This window comes from Schistocerca piceifrons, chromosome 1 (assembly GCF_021461385.2).
Source record: "Schistocerca piceifrons isolate TAMUIC-IGC-003096 chromosome 1, iqSchPice1.1, whole genome shotgun sequence".
NCBI classification, from domain to species: domain Eukaryota; kingdom Metazoa; phylum Arthropoda; class Insecta; order Orthoptera; family Acrididae; genus Schistocerca; species Schistocerca piceifrons.
This window is the reverse complement of record NC_060138.1, coordinates 787,330,903-787,347,053: the sequence shown is the minus strand read 5'-3', so window position 1 is coordinate 787,347,053 and position 16,151 is coordinate 787,330,903. Positions and strand designations below refer to the sequence as shown.

The 16,151-nt window shown below is 42.8% G+C and overlaps 1 non-coding gene across 1 annotated transcript; it reads left to right on the top strand.

Moving 5' to 3' along the window:
- Nucleotides 1–2,054: 2,054 nt before the first annotated feature.
- Trnai-uau lies at nucleotides 2,055–2,128 on the top strand. Its single transcript has one exon. It is a non-coding gene; the product is annotated as a tRNA-Ile (tRNA).
- The last annotated feature ends 14,023 nt before the right edge of the window (nucleotides 2,129–16,151 follow it).

Here is a 16,151-nt window from a genome sequence, read left to right as displayed (position 1 = left end):
ATCCAGGGTTCTAGCCTGTTAGGTATGTGGGCTGTCGCCCACAAAGTACCTGACTAATATGTGGAGCTTTACACTACGTCTCGGCTTCCACGCCACACTCCTTGCACTTTTGTCTATTCCCTGGTTAGGATAAGATGTACGCAGTGATGTAGCGCAACAGCTACTGTATGATTGGAATGCTGTCTCATGGTAATACTTTTTGCCTTTTCATCACCGCATCCAATGTCGTCCCGAAACGGGGTAGTATGTCACTGAGATAGTGCACGCATGCGAGATAGATCATTAGCATGACGTCATCGCTATACCTCTCCCAGTCAATCACAAGGGCTGACAGCAAAGAATCTATCTGAGATAATTAGCAGAACCAGTTTAAGCAATTATGGACAACAGATCATGGTTGTCGCTTTGGCAGAACCTAGGGTAAAAAAGTGCTAGGTGCGTAATGAGAGCTCAAATAAGGCAGTGCAAGTTTCAGGTGAAAGAGCGCCTGTAACTAGTTGTGAAATACGGATGAGGTTGCACATGTTGCAGCTGATAGAGTGCTTGTGGCTAGTCAAATACACTACTGACCATTAAAATTGCTACACCACGAAGATGACGTGCTACAGACGTGAAATTTAACCGACAGGAAGAAGATGCTGTGATATAGAACTGATCAGCTTTTCAGAGCATTCACACAAGGTTGGCGCCGGTGGCGACACCTACAACGTGCTGACATGAGGAAAGTTTCCAACCGATTTCTCATACACAAACAGCAGTTGACCGACGTTGCCTGGTGAAACGTTGTTGTGATACCTCTTCTAAGGTGGAGAAATGCGTACCATCACGTTTCCGACGTTGATAAAGGTCGGACTGTAGCCTAACGCGGTTGCGGTTTATCGTATCGCGACATTGCTGCTCGCGTTGGTCGAGATCCAATGACTGTTAGCAGAATATGGAATCGGTGGGTTCAGGAGGGTAATACGGAACGCCGTGCTGGATCCCAACAGCCTCGTATCACTAGCAGTCGAGACGACAGGCATCTTATCCGCATGGCTGCAACGGATGGTGCAGCCACGTCTCGATCCCTGAGTCAACAAATAGGGACGTTTGCAAGACAACAACCATCTGCACGAACAATTCGACGACGTTTGCAGCAACATGGACTATCAGCTCGGAGACCATGGCTGCAGTTACCCTTGACGCTGCATCACAGACAGGTGCGCCTGCGATGGTGAACTCAACGACGAACCTGGGTGCACGAATGGCAAAACGTCATTTTTTCGGATGAATCCAGGTTCTGTTTACAGCATCATGATGGTCGCATCCGTGTTTGGCGACATCGCGGTGAACGCACATTGGAAGCGTGTATTCGTCATCGCCATACTGGCGTGTCACCCGGCTTGATGGTATGGGGTGCCATTGGTTACACGTCTCGGTCACATCTTGTTCGCATTGGCGGCACTTTGAACAGTGGACGTTACAAATGATGACTAACTGACAACCTCAGCTGCCGACAGGTGTTGATGATATACCTCGATGTGGACACCCGAAAATGTGTGCCCCGACCAGGACTCGAACCCGAGATCTCCTGCTTACACGGCAGACGCTCTATCCATCTGAGCCACCGAGGACACAGATGAAAAGCGCGACTGCAGGGACATATCCCTTGGACGCTTCCCGTGAGACTCACATTCCCAACTGTCCACAATTCTACATATGTATTGTACCTTATAGACATTTGCCCACCCATCAACACCTGTCGGCAGCTGAGGTTGTCAGTTAGTCATCATTTATTCCAGAGAAAAGCTGCACGGTCATCAACAGTAACTGTTCTTACGAGAACAAGTTACTGTCTTCGTACATATAGTTAAAGGCTACCCAGCCATTGACCTTCGTCTGTGCGAATGCGCACAGGTTGCCCAAACTCTTCCGGGAATCGCCAAAGCGTGCGCGAGTAACGAGTGGGTGGGCAAATATCTGTAAGGTACAATATATATGTACAATTGTGGACAGTTGGGAATGTGAGTCTCACGGGAAGGGATATGTCCCTGCAGTCGCGCTATTCATCTGTGTCCTCGGTGGCTCAGATGGATAGAGCGTCTGCCATATAAGCAGGAGATCCCGGGTTCGAGTCCCGGTCGGGGCACACATTTTGGGGTGTCCACATCGAGGTATATCATCAACACCTGCCGGCAGCTGAGGTTGTCAGTTAGTCATCATTTATTCTAGAGAAAAGCTGCACGGTCATCAACAGTAACTGTTCTTTCGAGAACAAGTTACTGTCTTCGTATATATAGTGGACGTTACATTTCAGATGTGTTACGACCCGTGGTTCTACCCTTCATTCGATCCCTCCGAAGCCCTACATTTCAGCAGGATAATAGACGAGCGAATGTTTCAGGTCCTGTACGGGCCTTTCTGGATACAGAAAATGTTCGACTGCTGCCTTGGCCAGGACATTCTCCAGATATCTCACCAATTGGAAACGTCTGGTCAATGGTGGCCGAGCAACTGGCTCGTCACAATAAGCCAGGCACTACTCTTGATGGACTGTGGTATCGTGTTGAAGCTGCATGGGCAGCTGTACCTGTACACGCCATCCAACCTCTGTTTGACTCAATGCCCAGGCGTATCAAGGCCGTTATTACGGCCAGAGGTGGTTGTTCTGGGTACTGATTTCTCAGGATCTATGCACCCAAATTGTGTGAAAATGTAATCACATGTTAGTTATGGTATAATATATTTGTCCGTTTATCATCTGGAGTTCTTCTTGGTGTAGCAATTTTAATGGCCAGTAGTGTACATACATGATATCTCAGACCTTTATGGAAAAGAAGTTCTTCCTAGGATGAAAGGTTAAGTTGTGTGATTTGGTGAATAGTTCTGTAAGCGGCTCTACTGATCAACACGGATTCTTCTTGTAAATACTATAAGTTGTTCTGACAGAATTCTTGTATCATTGTGTAAGTAGCAGAATTTATGACATAATGATAAGACGTAATCTGTTAATAGAATAGTATGTAGTGTGAGTGATGTTGAGTGATATGCTATTGAAGATAGGTGTCGGTGAGAAATGAATATTTAAAGACTGTGCAATTTAAAATTGTTCAAATGGGTATGGTATAGAGAGTAAGTAACTGTAGCAAATCTCATGGAATCCCACAGTCCTTCGCTGTGGACTGTCTAACTCTGTTACAGAGTGGAGAAGTGAATCTTGCGGGGTGTCATTGTTCTACGGACTAACTTTGCCAAGAGTCTCTGTAGGACAGCATAGAAAATGGTACATATTGTAGTGATCGGTCTATGTAGAAAAGTAAGCCCTGGAGTCAAAGTGTACAAAAGTGTCATGTAAAGTCGCGTTTGTTCACAGGAAATGTACACCATTTTCGAAATCGAGCAGTGGCTACAACTATATAAACTATAGAGAGAGACTCGTCACTTTTAAATGTATCTGAGTTGCAGCTAGTTTTCATCGGAGCAGCACTGCACTAAATTCGGTCTCGGAATTTCTCTGAAGAAGAAAGATGGGCTGCAGTGTGGACGGAATACTGCGATGCAAATGAATTTGGGGACACAACGATCCACTTATCTTCCCAAAGGTATCTGACTGACGGCGTAGCCGACATACAAACCGTCTCGAAGTTACATTTACGTGTGAAGTAGGCAGCTCTGACACCCTACACCAGCGAAGGGGTCAGTGAAGAGTTTGTCCACAGAATGCAGCCAACCTGTGTCTATTGGGGCAGACAACATCTGCCAGGAGGTCGCTGGTCCACTCTCCTCTGCTTCTGAGATTCCACTCCGCCAGGCTTCCTACAGATTATAGTGAACTTTTCGCCTATCCGCTACCGGCTGCCCACGGATTCCAGTGAAGCATTCGTCTGGCTGCCTCTGGTTGTCCATGGAACCCAATGAAGCAATCATCTAGCCGCCGCTGACTGTCCCCAGGTTCAGCGAAAGCCTTTGCCTGCCTGCCGCTGGCTGGCCACAGATGGCAGTGAAGCCTTTACCTGGCCACTGCTAAGCACAGTCGCTCCATCCTGCGACAATGCGACGCTAGCTACAACTGGCTGCCTATAGTTTCTTTTTTGATAATAATGTTAATTACTCATTTTATCATTTTGTACCTACATCTACATCTACCGTGACATTTTGTATTAATTTTGTACATAGCTACAACTGGCTGCCTATAGTTTCTTTTTTGATAATAATGTTAATTACTCATTTTATCATTTTGTACCTACATCTACATCTACCGTGACATTTTGTATTAATTTTGTACATAAAGAATGAAAATTTTATGTTCTGAATCATATCTCAGCACATAAAGTCGCTCGTGCGTACACACACACACACACACATTTCATAATTATTGCCGCCGCCACTAGCACCACCACCGCGGCTGCTGCCGCCGACCAATGACACTCTACGCCTTGTCAGCTCGCTGCCTCCCAGAAGCGTGCGTCACCTACGGGGACGACCGCCAGCACAACAAGAGCGGCTACACTGTCGCGACCACAGGGAAAACGGACTTCGCGTCTTCAGTAAAGGTCATACCACATCCATATCCTTACATAATGAATGTGAGTGCGGCTCTCTTGCTTTTGTGTCTCACGAGGAAAAGAGCGATAACAAGAAAAAGGAAAATCCAGCCTTCTGGATGGGTTCTTTTTTAAGCAACTGAACTGCTTCCGGCACTTTTAACTTGTGAACTGATAATTTTCCAAAGTTTCATCAAAATATCGAAACAATTTTTTTGAATACATTGTAGGAACACAAAATAGTTGAGGACTGCTTGAACAGATTTTGCCCGTTGCTTCTCGGCTCTGGATTCTCTATCGACGTTTGTTTAACGATTTTCCTGTCGTATCGCAAGCGTAAGTGGCTGCTACTTGACAACAGTGACTTAGTTTGGATTTTAAGTTATTTGACGTCATAGGCTTAATATTGCCATGTGGGCTGTTTTAAATCACTTTATATCTGATGATGAGCACTGAAACCGATTGTAATAAAGAAATATTCATTATTATATGTTGGCGGTGGAACACTGACATTTTTAAAAATAATTACGAGCTATGGGGCGCCACCTCAACAAACTACACTAAATTAAAAACTAAACTCCGCCCGAACAGTCCCCGGAAGGCACAACGGTATCGACCGAGCGCAGCCGATAGGCGTCAATGGATGCGGATACGGAGAGGCATTTGTTCAGCACACCACTCGTGTGGCTGTTGTGAGTTTTCTTGACTTAGAGCCGCTACTTCCCAGTCAATTAGCTCCTGATTTGTCAAATGGTTGAAATGGCTCTGAGCACTATGGGACTTAACATCTATGGTCATCAGTCCCCTAGAACTTAGAACTTCTTAAACCTAGCTAACCTAAGGACATCACACAACTCCCAGTCATCACGAGGCAGAGAAAATCCCTGACCCCTCCGGGAATCGAACCCGGGAACCCGGGCGCGGGAAGCGAGAACGCTACCGCACGAGCACGAGCTGCAGACCCTGAATTGTCCTCACAAGGGCTAAGTGTACCCAGCACACACAAACTGCACTGCCTGAAAAATGAACCATCCACAAGGGGAGGAGGAAACGAAATGAAACATCACAAAATGAGAGGGTATGCGACGTTATCGCAGCTATTACAAAATCGAATCAAATTTACAAGTAACATGACAGCGTGGGTTCACTTATTAGTATGACGTTCCAACCACTTTGCTCAGGTTGTATGCTCTGATTTGCCTGTATCTGCTAGACCGAGTTAGCCAACAAGTGTTGCAGCAGAACCTTCACATCCTGGACACTGTTACTGGGACGGGGCTGACGTCCGAGCTGCTCCGACACGTGTTCTATTCGTTACGAATCTGGGGATCTCGGCCAGCCGGAGTGGACGAGAGGTTCTAGGCGCTACAGCGTGGAACCGCGCTACTGCTACGGTCGCAGTTTCGAATCCTACCTCGGGCGTGGATGTGTGTGATGTCCTTAGGTTAGTTAGGTTTAAGTAGTTCTAAGTTCTAGGGGACTGATGACCTCAGAAGTTAAGTCCCATAATGCTCAGAGCCATTTGAACAATTTTTTTTTTTTTAGGGGGAGGGGGAAGGGAGAGGGGAATCTCGCTGGCCGTAACATCACGCACACAGTTCATAAAGACACGAACAATCTGTGGAAGAGTGTTTTCCTGTTTAAAAATGGCACCGCTATACTGTGGCATGAGAGATAACATGGGGACACAGAAGTAAAATGAGAATTCCTGCAAGGAAGGCGACATTCTTTTCGCGGAACACTGTTGAGAAACCTGAGAGAACCGGCATCCGAAGGTGACTGCAGAACGGTTCTACTGCCGCCAACGCACATTTCGCGTAAAGGCCGCAAAGATAAGACAAGAGAAATTAGGGCTCATACCGAGGCATATACAAACTGGCCCACAATTGTGTGTATGATACTTCAAGACTGCAGTAAAGAAACTTGACACGTAACTTGAACATAAAAGTGAGCATAAACACATTACTCTCATACCTTTCCTTACAAGAATTTTGATCTCTGTTCACCGAGGCATGGTCTACTAATCGCTACATGCCTGGAGACGAAGAGCAATATTGTCAATAGCATCTTGACAGACCGGTCGGCAATCAACTCTGATCATAAGAAAGACCACCCCAAACCGAGACACCAGGACCTCTGTCATGCATACTAATGTTTATATTAGGGTTTCCTTCCCTACAATACATGCAGTTGTGTCGGTTAACGCTTCCTGAAACACGAACTTTGTCTTGATCAGTCCTAATCAAGTGTTCTTTCAAACCTGGATTTTCCTTCAGTATCCCCAGACATTTACCGCACACTCCAAGCTCACCGTCGTTAACATCATTTTTCAAACTAGTATGATACGGCAGATACTTCATAATTCTCTGCAGTGTTGCGCGTGAAATATTGAACTTTCTGAAAATACGTCTCTGAGAGTTTGGCTTCCCAGGGTACGAGTCAATCCATTTGTTCCATTCTAGACTGCAATCCTCCGTTTCACTTCGGTATAATTGTTTGTTGCAGAATACAAATGCTCCCAACCGACACGTGAGCCATCGGTTCCACCATGCTCTGTGTCATATGCTAACGGTTCAAGTGCAGCGAGAATTATCGCCACTGAAAGGCTACACAGTGTTGCTATATAGTAATTTTTTGTTCATAATTATAAATATAGCATGGTGCAGATAAAAGTAGCGCGCGTAAGTATATAAGGAACACAACGCAATTACAGAAACAAAGAACTAAAACTGACCTAAAATTTTATTACAATGAAAAATACATTTATAGAAGATGTTGAAAGTGATCCCCGGCAACATCAGTGCACGTCTAAGCATATGCATGTACATCCGGGGTAAAGCTCGGATATCGATGGCGGAAACTTAACGTCTGATGTTGTCTTTCAGTTCCTGTATTGTGTGTGAATTTGTTTCATCGTGTCGTTAGATCCGGCGAACGCGATGGCCATAAATATTTGCTTGCACCGCACGAAACGCCGATTTTTCCTCATGGAATGGTTGCTGTCACACAATGTTAGGGTTATCCGATGCCCAGTAACTCGTCTTATGCAAATGCACATGATCTAAAAATGAAATGATGATTCCTCACTCATAATGTAATGGGAATAGTTTAACAAGTGATCGTTGATGTTATTCAAAAGCCAAGTGCAGTATTCTTCACGTTTCCGACTGCAGCCCTTCCATAATTGCTGCACTTCAGTCACACGATATGACTTTAAAGTAAGACTTTCCAACATCCGCTGGTAACTCCTCCTATTTACATGCTCCTGTTGGGCCAGTTCACGTGTAGACTTCCTTGGGCTCTGAATAATTCTTCGACGAATCCCTGAAATAACTTCTGGTGTGCGAATTGAAGTAATTCGTTCTCGTTTTAGATTTTGTACAGATCCATAGAGGTGCAGTTTTTATATAGACTTTGTATTGCTCTCTTTGTTGGTACTCTTCTACCCGGATACTTGACTACGAAAATTTCGCGAGTTTCCTTAATCGAACCTGTTTTCACATACGCGTCCACAATTTCAAATGTCTCATCTATCGAGAAAATCGTTTTGCAGACCGCAAAGAGAAGCGTGCAACTTCGCTGATAAAGTAAACTGAAATGCTGATAGGAGAGTTCTAACAATTGATTATTGCATAAAACTGTTCTTTGTTGTAGCTTTTTACCCTATTGTAGAAGTCTAAATATGACATTTGCGCTGGAAGGTGGACGCGCTAGTTATAACTGCGTCACCCTGTACTACAGTCATTCAAAAATCGTACACATAATTATGGGCTACCGCGAAGACAATAGTTTTTTCCTTCTGGAACGGGGAAGTAAATGATTAGTAGTGGTATAAGGTACCCTCCGCCACCCACCGTACAGTGGCTTCCGGAGTATGTATGTAGATGTAGATGTACGATGTGTGTGACGTACCATTGCGCCGTTACCTCAATCACTAGCAGAGGTAAATTGAAATCACTCCCAATGGCTCCACATCACAACGCCAGGAGTAACTGTGCTGTGGCTACCCAAAACAATGGATGAATGGGAACATCACCCCCCACCCCTTGCAGGTCACCACCATATTCGTCGACAATGCTCATTTTGGGTAGTGCAAAGGCGATTCATCGCTGAACGTATTGTTGTTGTTGTGGTCTTCAGTCCGGAGACTGGTTTGATGCGGCTCTCCATGCTACTCTATCCTGTGCAAGCTTCTTCATCTCCCAGTACCTACTGCAACCTACATCCTTCTGAATCTGCTTAGTGTATTCATCTCTTGGTCTCTCTCTATGATTTATACCCTCCGCGCTGCTCTCCAGTACTAAATTGGTGATCGCTTGATGCCTCAGAATATATCCTACCAAGCGATCCTTTCTTCTAGTCAAGCTGTGCCACAAATTTCTCATCTCCCCAGTTCTATTCAATACCTCCTGAACGTATTAGGACCCATTAATTAGCATTCCATGCATCTCCGTCACGGTAACACACCAACCGCAGCCGTTTGTGTTGTGGTGTTAACGGCAGCCTACGCGTGGGACGGTAATTCCCTGTTCTCGTTGGCCGATCAATGGTGCGAGATTACACAGAATGTTGCAGGGCGTCCATTACTTGTTCACGGATGACAAGTGGGCATGTGAAGGAGCTACGTTTTGCTTGCTGCACAATACATACAGTGATCCTCCACTGTCGTGGTAGACCGGAATCTTGGTGAGGAGTGGGCCTGCCCTTACGTTCCTAGCCAGTCCAACATCGGGCCACTTTCGCAGCCAAATGCTCCAAAGATTTTGGTTGGCATTACACAATTCGACCACCCAGCCAAATAGAGAGCCGCGGCGACGCCCTTTTCCACCGCCTGTCAGGTGCTGATGATGTCGCTGTGTGACGCTACTGCTCGGCATCTCTGTGCTCTGCTCAGGGGTCTCTCAACGTCTTGTGCTGTTTACGTCCCTTACATACCCTACCAGGCAGGCAACAGCATTACACACGAACTAAAATAATACACACATGTGGCTTTTCTGCAGGTCACAGGAAACTGCGTCTCTAATCATTTACATATACGCCGATGGTATATGCGTATACATAGTTACATTGACATCCGACTAGGTCTTTTGGGTGCTTGACTTTACCAGGCAGTGCATATTTGTATGGCATACATTCGTTTGGTCCCCGGTTGAGGCATTTTCTCACAAAAGTTCCCTGGCGAACGCCACAATTGTCTGATATTGTTCAGACAATATGAAATTCAGCCTTCAGTTGCAAGATAATTTTTTTTAGTTTACCCAGGTTTCGATGGCATAATGGTATCTTCTTTAAATTAAATTATTTTGAGGGCCAAACGTTGGCCATGTCACGGAATAAAACTAATACAAAATAAAGACGCATAATCATAAGATTATGCCTATCAGTACTAAAAACACGTTTTTCTTATTGTTTTTGTATTGACAGGCATAATCTTATGATCATGCGTCTTTATTCTGTGTTAGTTTTATTCTGTGACATGGCAAACTTTTGGCCCTCAAAATAATTTAATTTTTGTTCTGAAGAAGATACCATTATTGCCATTGAAACCTAGATAAACTAAAAAAAAAAAAATTACCTTGCAAACTGGAGGCTGAATTTCTTATTGTCTGAACAGTTCACGGTTGCTCAAGCGCAGTATTATGTTAAAGATTTGTAAAAAAGTATGATATTGCACTTGTGCCTTGTGAAAAGCTAGCCAGCCGGAGTGGCCGTGCGGTTCTAGGCGTTACAGTCTGGAACCGCGAGACGGCTACGGTCGCAGGTTCGAATCCTGCCTCGGGCATGGATGTGTGTGATGTCCTTAGGTTAGTTAGGTTTAAGTAGTTCTAAGTTCTAGGGGACTGATGACCTCAGAAGTTGAGTCCCATAGTGCTCAGAGCCATTTGAACCATTTTTTTTTTTTTTTTTTTTCTGAAAAGCTATTGCTGATCAAAGAAATGACCAACCCTAGTCCGAGGTAGGATGATTTATCACACAGCCAATAGTGAGGCTCGTAGCTGAACTGCTGAGGACTCTCTCAGAGATCGACATTACTGTTCCATTAACTCACGTGACTTTTCAACATCCGCTGGCAACTCGTTCTACTTACTTGCGGCTGTTGGGCCAGTTCACGGTTAGACTTATTTGGGCTCTGAATAATTCTTTGGTGAATGCCTGCAATAACTTCTCGTGTGCGAACTGTTACTTTGTTAGGTTTGACGAAAGCTGCTTCTTTAAGGTGGTTAACCTTGTCAGAAATGAACCGTGTTAAATTCCAAAATTAATTTTTTCTTTTTTGAAAAACACCACCTACCCTGACCAAGATTGTAGTACGAACAGGTGTATGGAAGCTACCGTTTTTGAATGCTTAGCGATGGCAGATAATCGAACGTGTCAGCACTGATGGGACTTCCCACTAACAATGTGCCTCACGTACAGAAATGTTTGATGCTGGGCTGACCCACAGCAGCTATGCAGTGAGGTATGCACTGTAGACCACTCACACTAGAATTAAAGTGAAAGGAGACTATGTACTCAACTTGGAAACCGAAAAGAGAGAATCGGAGCGTTTGAGAAAAGATATTACGGAATGGTTCTAAAAATTATGTGGGCTGTAGAACAAGAAATGATGAGACACTACTCACTATCAGTAATGAAAGGAATGTATGAAAAACTCTGAATGGAAAAGGGGATAGGTGATACGAAATGAGTTAAGACATCAAGCTATAACTTCCAAGGTACTACAGGGAGTTCTAGAAGGTAAAATCTGGAACGGAAGATAGAGCTCGGAACATATACACGAAATAATTAAGGACTTTGACAGCAAGTGCTCTTCCGAGATGAAGGGGTTGCAACAAGAGAGGATGTAACTGCAGGCCGCATCAAACCAGTCGAGACTGATTCAAAGAAAAAACAACAAAAAATAGTGAACAAGTATGAGATGAAAAAAAGTGAAGATAGTCAGCTGGCCCTCTGAAAGTTGGAGAGAATCGAGTCAGATACCACATGGAAGAGTCCACTAAAAAGGTCCTAAATGACCCCAATAACTTCCAGCGCTGTCAGTGAGCAGAGAACTTGAAATGGCAGGCGAGTGCTACTTGTTGACTGCTGGTCACTAGATGAGAACTGGCTTAAGGCGGACGTGCCGTAGCCTAAATGTAAGCCAAGCATCAAGTAACTCCTACTAAGGCAGATAACATTTTAAGGTCGATCTCGTTGGCAGTCGACGGGTCGTAATCCACATAGGACAGAGATATAAGATTTCTCTAGTTCAGCGTTTGTGTATGCAGTAAAACTTTTCTCGTTCGCATTACCCCATTAACTGGTACTTCTTGAAACAAGTGACATTTGCGTATGGGTGTTAGTACAGTGATGGGGCCCTAGGACAAGTGTAGGAAGTTGGAATCCCTCCCTCTTCTCCATGCTTACCGAAACCAACGGCATTTTCAACTCTACAAAATGCCTGCCACACATCTCTTACAGTCACCCCCATCCCCTTACATACAAACACACACTACATTACACCATTGCCCGACTACTGTCCTCCCACTTGAATAAAAAAGAGAAATAAAAAACAGACTATTTTAACTGAAATACTATTCTAAAGGCAGATATAATATTAATAATTTTGCCGGCTATATCAATACACGAGACAGCTATTCGTCCAGACATCATTGCACATAAAAATACTGTCCGGTACCATAAATACATTGCAGCTGTTTCTTATGAGAATCTATATTTGACTAGTATGACAATCTGATGTTCTCGACGATGGAACTAAAAGTAGAAAGTTAAATTATGGCTATCAATAAACACCAATGAAAGAATCCTGACTTAATTCCTAATAACCAAACACATTTCCATTATTCGCCTTTTTCAAAAATAGCAGCAGCCGTTTAATACCTTTTATCGTCGTTAGATAATATGCATATTGTAAAGCTTATAACTTTTCCCCACCCACATTATACTGATTCCTTCCTCTCCTCTGCTCCCCATTTTGTGGCCTGTTCATCACATTCACCAGTTATTTTGTTCATATAACACAGCAGTCAGTGCCAAATTTCAGGTGTGCACGGTTTTTAGATCTACATTCGTATACTTTTAATCTTTGATTATAAAGTAACGTAAGATTTATTTATTCATACTCCTTTTGTGAATTTCATAATGCTTGCGTTTTCATATATATATATATATATATATATATATATATATATATATATATATATATCGTTGTGAGAGGTCACGTAGCTTTGGAAAAACGACCTTTGTACAGCTATGAACTCACGCTGAAGTTATCTGAGGATGGCCTAGAAAGGCCAAAGCCGGTTCAGAACCAACTATAAAATAAATATTATTGTGGAACATCAATGCCGTGCATTTAAGTTTTCAATTTTTCTGTGTTCCTCCAAGTACCAATATTACACAAAATAAGAACACTTTTTAGGTACAGAATTAAAAAGTATCATAGTTAATTAATTACAGTACGGAATAATGTTACAAAAACTGAAACAATAGCTGACACAGTACTCCAAGATAAGACGATAACGAATACATAATATCAAAGTAGTTAGTGCTGTTTTTTTATTTAGCACTATTGCTCACAACGTGTCTTATTTCAGTCTATCTTGTTTTCTGTTAAAATCTACTTAAAAATGTGGATTACTAATGAAATGTTGGTGCTTAGACCTCTAAATTTGTCGTCTTACCTGAATGATCTTACAGTGTAGGCTTTTGCGGCTGATAATTTTGTCCTTGGCTATTTTTGTTTTATGTCTCTTAGGCAGTGCCATGGTCTATGTCTATTTTCCCAGCGTTTCGTTTCCTAATGCTGGAGACATAACCACAGCTGTAAACACTCAGACAGCAGTTTCAGACTTAAACAAACTCAGCAACCGGAATTCTTAATACGTACCCTGAAAATTTCGTGGCGTGATTCCACCAGAGCGCAGTCTATAAGACAGCTGAGTCACGTTGGCATGTCTTATGGAGCTTGTAAGAGGGAGGAGTTGGTGCTGTTTTTTTATTTAGCACTATTGCTCACAACGTGTCTTATTTCAGTCCATCTTGTTTTCTGTTAAAATTACTGTAGTGTTTTTGAAGGATTAAAATTGTACAAGTTTTGTGCTTTAATGCTAAAAAAAAAAAAGAAAAATCAACAGCGCCAAAATTGCCTGCCACAAGCTCTGTAACACAAACCGATGGAATTCTGTGAGCTTAAAGAGTTCGGCTTATTGCGCTTGTTTTAGTTTGAAACCGCTATCTCACTATTTATTGCGTGTGATTGTATTTCCAGCAATAGGAAATGAAACATTACGCACAGAAACAATCCTAGAACCACGTCCTAATACCCATAAAACAAAAATTACCTAAATGAGTTTTTTTTCGTTCTTGTATGTGCAGATTGATCAGTAATTTTAGAAAAATTAGTACTACGTGTTCTTCCTTTTTCTTCGGACATTTGTACACCTTAATCTTCATCTTTATTCTGCAGGTGACTGCAAAGTGTTTGACATGAGGACCAAACACTGAAGTCTGGTCGCGATCGATTCGCGGATGTAGAGTGCGCAAAATAGCCATTTCTGCGCGTATGTGGGAGCCACGTTTGCTCTATCGTTTACTCAATCATCGCAGTCCCGCGGATTTGTTTTCACCTCTTATTCTACTATCTAAAGAGTATAACAGAAATACTAGTTCTCAACAAAGTAAAATTCTCTCTATACCATCACAAAGCACTACTATGTTCTATAAACCATTTCCTGTATAAGGGGCCCAAATTTTGAACACTCGTCCTCAAAATATCAGAGAAATACAATTCCTTCCAAATTTCAAAAGACAGCTAATGGTCGACCTTTCGTTACAATAGCCGACTCTCCTACAAAATGGTTCAAATGACTTTGAGCTCTTTGGGACTTAATATCTGAGGTCATCAGTCCCCTAGAACTTAGAACTACTTAAACCTAACTAACCTAAGGACATGACACACATCCATGCCCGAGGCAGGATTCGAACCCGCGACCGTAGCGGTCGCGCGGTTCCAGACTGAAGCGCCTAGAACCGCTCGGCCGCAGCGGCCGGCAAACTCTCCTGCGTTCTGTGGAGTTCATTCATGTCAGTCCCCCTCCCCCATAACTTCTTCCTACCCCTTGTCACTTGAGTTCTCAATTTAAATTTTATTCTTTCCTGACAGCCACTGTAACTGTCATTTCAAACTTCTCCTCTTTCTTATCCATTCCGCTTCTGATAATACTAAAAATGGCTTAAGATGTGCTAAGCTGATCTGTATCACTCTAAATGCCATTTACTAGTACAAAAATAATTATTTTTATTACTGTTATTAGTGTAGTTATTATTAGTGGGGAGTTTTGTAATACCTTTTGTACGTGTTTCTCCTAATCTGCTCATACTAAATAATTAATAAAGAAAGAAAGAAATAATTTCATCTACACAGTCTCTGCGGCACAGTTACTCAGGGAGATGAACATTTGTGGATTGGACGCTGAAAAATGAGTTTTGGAATTTTGCAAGCATGTTATTGAAAGTTTTACGGCGCCTTGCTTCGAGTTGTACCAGTCAAGGTTTTTCAAGATTTCTGTAGAATGGAAGTATTTTTAGCTCGGAAAAAGAACTCTCAGATTTCGCAACAGCTATGGCTTTTGATAGATACATCAAGACGGCTGTGTATACATCACAATAACTGGCATTAACTCTGTCAATTCGTGTATAACACACATTTTTTATATTTGTGCAAATAAAGTTCTTATCAACATTGGATGCGGTGGAAAGACAAGAAAATATCATTAAGAAACTGAAGTTCTTCATTTTTGAGATCTTTGTCACAAGTGGTAGATATGAAAAAACGTTGTATTGCTCCATATGCGCCTTTAACATACATCACTCTCTAAACCTCATTTTAGATGCGAATAATTGTGTCACCGAAAACAAGTGTTCACTTAAGGGTTCTGTCAGTTGCCTGTCCTCGCAAAGCTCGTCGAAGTACTCCTTTGCTGCTGTCATTCGTAAGCAAGTTATACTCGACAGCCCCTCTTTCACAGACGTTGAAAGTTTCACAGTTTTCCGTACGATCCTTTCACGCTATCTGATTCCGGCAGCAACCGAGAGATACATCGCCGCATTTAGGCGATGGTTGCTTTGAAAAAGATACGACCGATTTCCTTGTAGATAGGGAAAACATACATATGAGAAATCATCTCTGGGGGATTAATAAACCGCTTGAGCAGATTTAGTCCTTTTTTTTAGATTACTATCGGTTTCATGGCACTAGGAGCCACGTCTTCAGGTGAACATCTGCATATCAATGACTCACGAAGGAATAACTATCCTGAGACATGCACTGACGTGATAATTTTCTAAAACAATTTTGAGATACTTAAAAATTGTTTAAAAATCGTTAAAAGCTTTTACATAAGAATACTAAAATATTTATACTCACATAATTAAAACATTACAGCTAAAAAGATTGGGACTTGCTACCCAACATTCGCTGCCCGTCAAAACACCGCTAGAATCGGTACGTCATTGAATGAAACAGCCGGCCGCTTGCATTCCATTCGGTGGATGGGGCCTAAACGAATTATCTCATAGTGAGCCACTGTCCAGCTGAAAATATATGAAAAAGTATTAGAACCTAAT